This window comes from Pocillopora verrucosa, chromosome 6 (assembly GCF_036669915.1).
Source record: "Pocillopora verrucosa isolate sample1 chromosome 6, ASM3666991v2, whole genome shotgun sequence".
In the NCBI taxonomy this organism is placed as follows: domain Eukaryota; kingdom Metazoa; phylum Cnidaria; class Anthozoa; order Scleractinia; family Pocilloporidae; genus Pocillopora; species Pocillopora verrucosa.
In genome coordinates this window covers 15,591,359-15,598,762 of record NC_089317.1, presented here as the reverse complement: position 1 = coordinate 15,598,762, position 7,404 = coordinate 15,591,359, and the positions used below count along the sequence as shown (strand labels likewise).

General features: G+C 37.0%; 1 long non-coding RNA gene across 1 annotated transcript; it reads left to right on the top strand.

Annotated features, from left to right (window-relative positions):
• Positions 1-2,883: 2,883 nt before the first annotated feature.
• On the top strand, positions 2,884-7,169 carry LOC131784017 (uncharacterized). The gene is made up of 3 exons (XR_010718012.1): positions 2,884-3,130; positions 4,937-4,979; positions 5,852-7,169. It is a non-coding gene; the product is annotated as an uncharacterized lncRNA (long non-coding RNA).
• Positions 7,170-7,404: the final 235 nt, after the last annotated feature.

The window sequence follows — 7,404 nt, the reverse complement described above, 5'->3', positions numbered from 1 at the left end:
AGATGGCAGACCGTTGCCCAAGGTCAACCAGGGAAAAAGGATAACCGTGTGTAAAGTGTGAAAGCGCTGGCGACGGTTCTTCACAACAAACAGAACATTACTCAAATGCTTGATGGTGTTGAGAGGGATTTATGGTTAGTTTAAGTATGATTTAGTCACACATTTGTTTTATATTTAGCACCTGGTTAAGATTGAATCACAAGTCTTAATTTATTGGGTCTAGGCTATCGCGATGAGTTTCCCAATCGCGAAAGTCCTGCCTAACTTTCATTAAGGGACTGCATGTTTTTTTGTTTGTCTACTGACCTTGCTTTGGACCCACAATAAATTTCTTATCTTAACCTAAGCGGTTAAGAATGATTCAGTTTTTTTCTTTTATGATTTTTGTTTGAGTTTGAGTCAGTGTTTTGACAACTTAGATGAATTTTCCAAAGTCGGCTAGTGTACATTCCTACAGTGAATAAAAAGCGTGTACCTTAAGGTTAGAAGTCATTGAGAATAAAAGAGTCGGAAAATAATCGTTCAGAGTTAGAGTCAGTCGACCAGAGTAACGTGAATTTGATGTAAGTAGGATTGTGTTAGAGAATAGAGATTACAGAAGACAGAAAAGGACAGGTCGAGAGTCTTAAGTGCCTTCGATAAACTAGGTGCGCTGTAAAGCTAGTTTTCCCCATTACTATCACCCAACAGTAGTAATTTGCTCTGTATGAGGCATAATTCAGTTGTAAGCTTAATGTGTTTTGTTATCATGATACGGACAGGGATTTCTCTTTATTTCCCCTCATTGTTACTTTTTTTCGACCAGTTGGCTGAAATGGATTGAGTTTTTGAAATATCTTTCATCGTTAATAAAACTATTCACTGAAAAGGGTTTGACAGTGCCACCTTTAAATCTGTCTTGTTTCATTATGAAAGTGTTAGTAGTGAGAAAAAAAATGACAATCAACCGAAAGTAAGTAAAATATGAATTTTTCTTTGTACTCTCTTGTTATAGTTGATCGCCAATATGCTCAAATAAAAACGCTGCTTTTAACCAGTGCAAACCATGCTAATGGTGAACTCGAGTAGGTGAGGATTGATCCCGCGACATTCACTCAGCCACTCCACAGTATACATGCAAGTCATTGAATTTCTGTGTGTACTTTCTGACAGCAGCCTTTCCAAATCTTCCCTTTTTAATGGAAATGACGGTAACTGAGTTCCAACCAGAAGCTAGGAAAAAATGGTTAGGCGCTCTATCGTTGGTACTACTTTATGGAATAACTGCTGGCGAGCATTGTATAATTTGATGTGATGCCTTTAGCTGCGTTGCACCTGAGAAATGTGTCTTAGTCAGTTATTAATTCTCTTACTCGGTTCACGCAAAAGCAGACACCTAAAGATGCATTCTGACTATAGTTCAAATTCAAAGCTTGTCACTGATATTTAAGAAATAATTATCAAAAGCGAAAAGAAAATAGTTGATCGTTATTCCATGAGTGAGCGTTGATTTTGAGATGGTAAATAGCTAACAATCTCGTATCCAAGAAGCGCAAATGTTATAATTGTTTCATTAAATTTCATTAAAACGTGGACGTTTGAATATTTGGAGCTTTTTTCCAGCTCCGCAACAGTTCAGTTCAGAACACTAGAAATGCAATATTCGGAGTTGAAAATTAAATGACTGAGTATATTCTGAAAAAATTGACTAGATGAATAACCAGAAAATAATTAAGGTTATTTCTTTCATCCCCACTGCTTCTTGGAATTTGCATTTATTCTTCATTCTATTGAATTCTTGACATAGGTACAAACGAGAGCTAGACATGACGAAGTCACACGATTTCAAAATATGAAAACTTGGCCAATATTATCATTATCTTGGGCGAGTTGATTGAGTAACAAAATATGACATACAATAATGACAGACCAATCAGAAGGCCGAAAACTATCTCAACTATTAAAAACAATCGCGTAAATTGATATTGTTTCTGAATATATTCTGCTTTGTGCTACCAAGAAAATGTTAATAGCACATAGTCAATATTTGTCGAGTAAAGAGAACGTTGATATTTACCACTTTTATCATTGACTCGAGGAATAGCTGTTCAAGTGTATACTACTCAAACTAAATAAGTTACAGACCAAAAAATTACTATATTTCTGACACTGAATGTAGTGTCAAGCAATGGAAAGTAAACTGGGGAAAATCCTGTCGTGCGGTTATCATTTATGATGTACGAGTTATTACTGGCCTGAAAATGAATAAAAATGCTAGACGCTCTTGTTTAATTGCCAAGGTGTTATCTCGTCAATGACTGTAGTTTTACTTTTTGTTCTTGTTTTCTGGTCTTTGAACAATTCTGTTGATTACTGCATGTTTTATCTTCACGTTTCGCAATTCCCAACAGTCTGCGGAAGGCAAACTCTGATTTTTTGCGCTAGAATACGAGACTTCCTTCCCATTTTGAATATATATTTATAGCGCCTCGTTTATCGAAATGATTCTCCCTTTTTTAGACGTAGCCAAACGGGAAGCTTATTTGTCACAACGGTAGTTCCAAGGTAAAGATCATTTCTAAGCTGGCCAATCAGCGCGCTGATCTAGCATTATTCATTAGGTAGAAACTAATAGCCTCGATGCATACTACCCTGCTTGAATCATTTCAATAAAGCGTGTTGTTTTCCCCTTTAATGGGTCATCCAGTCACATTTCCACCTGCAGTATTGATAAAAAATAATTCTGCTCATGTGTTACGGATAAAAACAATTAAAACATCTTGACAGCAAATGACATCATATTTGGGAAGCTCTTCATGTCTGTCCTTCAATCAGTCATTTGAGCACAACGGCTATGGCGAGCATAATTCGAACTGTATTTTTCACACTATTTTTTAGAAAGATTGGCACGGAGAACGTGGGTTTCTTTTTTTCCATTTATGAAAATCGCGCACTTAACACAGGAAGTAATTTACTACGAAGCTCAAGTGCGAAAGATACAATGCTGTGTGCTCGGGCCTGTGCAACACAAATTAACTGTCAAACAGCAATCTTTCATTTTGATGAAAACAAATGCGAGCTTTATGAGAAGCGAACAGAAGATATTTTAAAGACAATGGTAAAGTCAGAAGGTCACCATTTGATCACAAAGGTAAGGATTGGAATAGTATTTTAAATTTCGATCCTACATGAATGCAAACTGCAGCAATCTGAAACAAGAAATTAAAGCCAACAGTGCAATAAAAATGAGCGATGGGCAGATCATTTATAACTTAAATGCAACTCAAATACGAATATCTAGGGATGGTTTTTCTTTCAATTTTTTAAAACCTAAGATGTCAAAAACCCTTGCAGATAACACGAGTTTACAAAAGTAAAAAAAAAAAAAAAAGCACTCACTCATATTATTGTGTATTAATACACATGCATCGTTTTGAAAACTTGCCAGTTCAAGAGAAAATAATCACATCGTTCTCCCTGTTTCTCTTCTTTAGGCTCCTATTTATATTACACAAATTCGATTCTGGCCTCAGTCCGATTATGCCTTCTATTGTATTGATTTACTAGTTTTCATAACATAGAAAATATGCCTTTTTTGCTGTGTTTCGGCTCAACAATGTACTCTATGTTCAGTATAGCATACTGTCGATGAAATTGACCAAACAGTTAAACTAAGAACGTTATTGTTGAGAGAAAGTATTCGTGAAAAGATATTCTGGGCTGAGTTGCTTTCAGCACGTTATGTCCGCATGGATTTTGTTCACAATTCGTTCAGGTAAATGATTTAGAGTGGAATTTGGAATAAATAAGCGCCACTTGTAGATTTTCCTTAACCATAAAAGAAATTGTCGCGCGAACTCCTAGGGCGAAAACTTATCTGTCCGAGATTTCGCGAGAAATTCTAGAAATTACAAAAAATTCCGTCCATTTAATTACTTGTGAATAATGTACATCTAATTGAAACCTTCGGCGCTATTTAGCCAATCTGCATGCACGGAAATCAGTGTTCATCGGGTCTCAAACGACTCGCCTTTCAACCATCCAACTTAAATGATAAAAAGATGCTATAGTGTCGATGTATTTTTCCAATTTATTACCATGAGAACTTCTAAAATAGAAAAAAACACTTCACCAACCCCCCTCCCCTCCCGCCCCCTCCAAGGGTCAAGGAAGATTGTTTCAAGTTTAGTCGGCAGATTGCAACTTTTTTTTTTTTTAAACTGAGTAGAATTGTTTTATCCACGCCGTTTCTGTAAATGAAATAACAAAACTGGTCATAATTCTACATACAAATTCATTAGCAGGAAAGTAGAAAAACCTCTTAATTTGTTCACCTGCACTTTGTGTCGATCTCCCCAAGATAATTGATTTGTCACTTTTCAAGTGTAAATATTTTCAACTTTTCTCAGAGATTTTTGTTTTATCTAATGGCACCAAAAGGCAACTTACCACTGTCAAAAATATCACAGAAGGTAGTTATTAACAAATACAAGTGACTTTTCATTGTGATTCAGATTGTGATTTATTGTCATCATGTTATATAAAGACGACCCTTTTTAAATGACAAAGGCTCTGAAATTTTTTAGAAATGAATCTTAATGGAGCGTGTGATGATTCTTCTTAGAAAATTACGAGCCACCGGTCGAAAATCAATTATATCTATGAAAAATTCATTAAAATTGGCTACAGCGAAGGGCGACTGCTGGGAACCTCAGTTGACAACCGAATAACCGGTAATTGTTTTTCTTGTCCGCGGACGCAATAAAACAGTTTCCTCAAAAACTGATAACCACGCATAATATTAACTTACTAAAGGCGTTTCCTGTGTTTGGATGTTTTGTTAAGATAATTTTAGGTACCCATGCAGATATTTACATCTTTTCGAAAGTAAACTGACGAATTCAGTTTTTCAATATTTCTCAACAAATACTGAGACGTTAATCAAAGTATTTTTCAGGTTAAGATGGTCCACTCTCCAGGAGTGATACAAGATCCAACAAGTAAGTTTTGCGAATTAAATTAAACGATGCTTATGTTTGCAGTATATCAAGTATACTTATCGCTAATAGAGGCTTTACACTTAATTCAGTCGACAGTTGCTTTAACTTTTATTCAGTCCATGATTTAGACTGAAATGTGCAGTTCCCATTCAGTTTTGAGTAGAAATTTTTGTATAAAAGCTCACGGGTACCTTTACGTCTCGGGGGGGGGGGGGGGAGGGATGACCGGATATGTGCTAAGTTCAAATAGAAAAAACGCAAAGTGGATAATAAAACATACGTGTGCTGCGTTGAATGATCGTGTGAAAACTTCCTTGCTTACTCTTGGGAAAGAGCCAATTCTAAAATGTCATGTCTTTGTCCAAAGATCTCAACAACGGTATGCGTCATATGCGTTGTTTAGTCATAAATGTAATTTTAATCTGAATCATTCTTGGCCAGAAAATACCAGATTTTGAGAAGAAGCCAAAGAACTTTTTTTTCAAAGGAATTGAAAAACCTTATCAATCATATTGTTTTAGCTTGTGTCACATCCCATTAAGTTTATTAGGATGACCGAAAGCTTTTTTGTAATTATCGTAGGAAACGTAGACATAAATAAATAAACAATAGTAAACAAAGGAAAAGCGAGCAATGAAAATATCATGACTATTTTTGCTCCTCCTTGGATGGAATGTTAGTCCGTAGCAGCTTACCCCCCCCCCCCCCCCCCCACCTAATTCATTTCACCAGCTTTCCCTGACAAATCGCCGAGGCCCAATATTATGATTAGCGGGGCAGGCCTCAAACTCCAACCTCTCCACCCAGAGTCCAGTTCACTGACCAAGAGGCCCGCGCGTTTAACCTAGTTTTTGGTTGTTTGACAATTTCAGTTCCAAGTCCTGTGTTTAGCTGGCTTCACTTTACACCTCAGTGGTGTAGCCTTGCAGGAAGGTCTGGAGAAAGGCTCGCCACTGGAAAAACAGCAGACGAGTGCAAAGAGCTGTGTAAAGGAAACTGTCTGGGGGTGGAGTGGTGGGAGGGAACTAAATCCTGTTTTGAATGTACAGATCCTTCCAAGAAGGTCGTATATACCAAAACAAACGATAATGGCTACCCGCCTCATGTGTTCCTAAAGAGTCAAAATTCTTAAATTCACAAGTTAATTCACATGTGGCAGCTGTATTTCCTGCTACCTCGGCGACAGTCGTCAACATTACAAGCTTCTGCGGGTACTTTTGTTCTAATAAGTCCTCTCAAGTCTTTCAAAATCTCCAAAGTTTAGAACCTCGAAATCTTAACTAAAAATAAAGAAGGCCATGCACATCGAATACAAAAAGCTCAGTTTTGATATGAACAGTTAGTCAGTCAACTCCACCGACTTACTCTAAAAGCATTACAGATATTCGTAAGCTTTATATGTAATGCGTGCTTCTTTTGGTTGCCAGGTTGCTACGAGTTCTCTCGGACTTTGAATCGCGCTTTTAACAGACGAAAATGTGCACCAAACCCGAGCTAGCATTGAAAATTCAAAAACATTCTCGTATTTTAAAATTTGTATTTTTATTTTCTTCTTTCTCAACCATATCTGTCAAGGTATAACTAGCTAAAACCGTTGCTAATCGTTAATTTATTTTGTTCTGTGTACTTCAGCTCCATGTAACTGTTTTTCCCAACAAACGCTGAGTCGGTGTGAAGAGACTGACTTTTCGCGTGTGAAGAGCAACCATAGCTTTTCTTTTAAAAAGAAAATAACAAAACAACTTTCCGCCCAAGATGATTTACTTTATGGCTTTTGGTGTTGCTGTTGTAGAGAGGACGTCTGTAGTGACCAATAACCACAGAGGTTATATTGTATGACGATTGGACGATTGGAAAGTGATGATAGACCTAGTTAGTCCTCTAAGGATTCGGGAGTCGGGCTTGCGTAAGTAGTGGGACTTGCAACCCAAAAAACTTGGCGGGTATTGATTGAAATAAAATGCTAGCAAACAGGGATTTACTAACCCTTGATGGCACAAAACAGGACCTGGGAAAACTCTTTAGGGCGACTCCCTGGCAGCCAGCACTCGTAACTGTTTCTCAGAGGTACAAAATGCCTCTTTCAACTCACCACTGAGCAATAAATTACAAGACGGACCGGGAAACTTCTTAAGAATCCACATGAAGCGCGAACAATAAAATCACGCAAAATGCAATTAACTGAAGGGGTTGTTGGGTCATATCTTTAAATAAGTTTTCATCATGAAAATTGGTTGGAATGATAGGCATGATTGAATATGACTTTTTATGGTGTTAAACGCCTTTAAAACGAAATAAATACTAATTTAAGGTTGTTGTGAGTTGTGGTCTTATAACCGCGTATTAGAAGACTTGTTTCAAGCAAATCCTGGTCCCTGTATGTGTCGGTAATTTGGATTTCAAAGAAATAATTTACACATGAGAT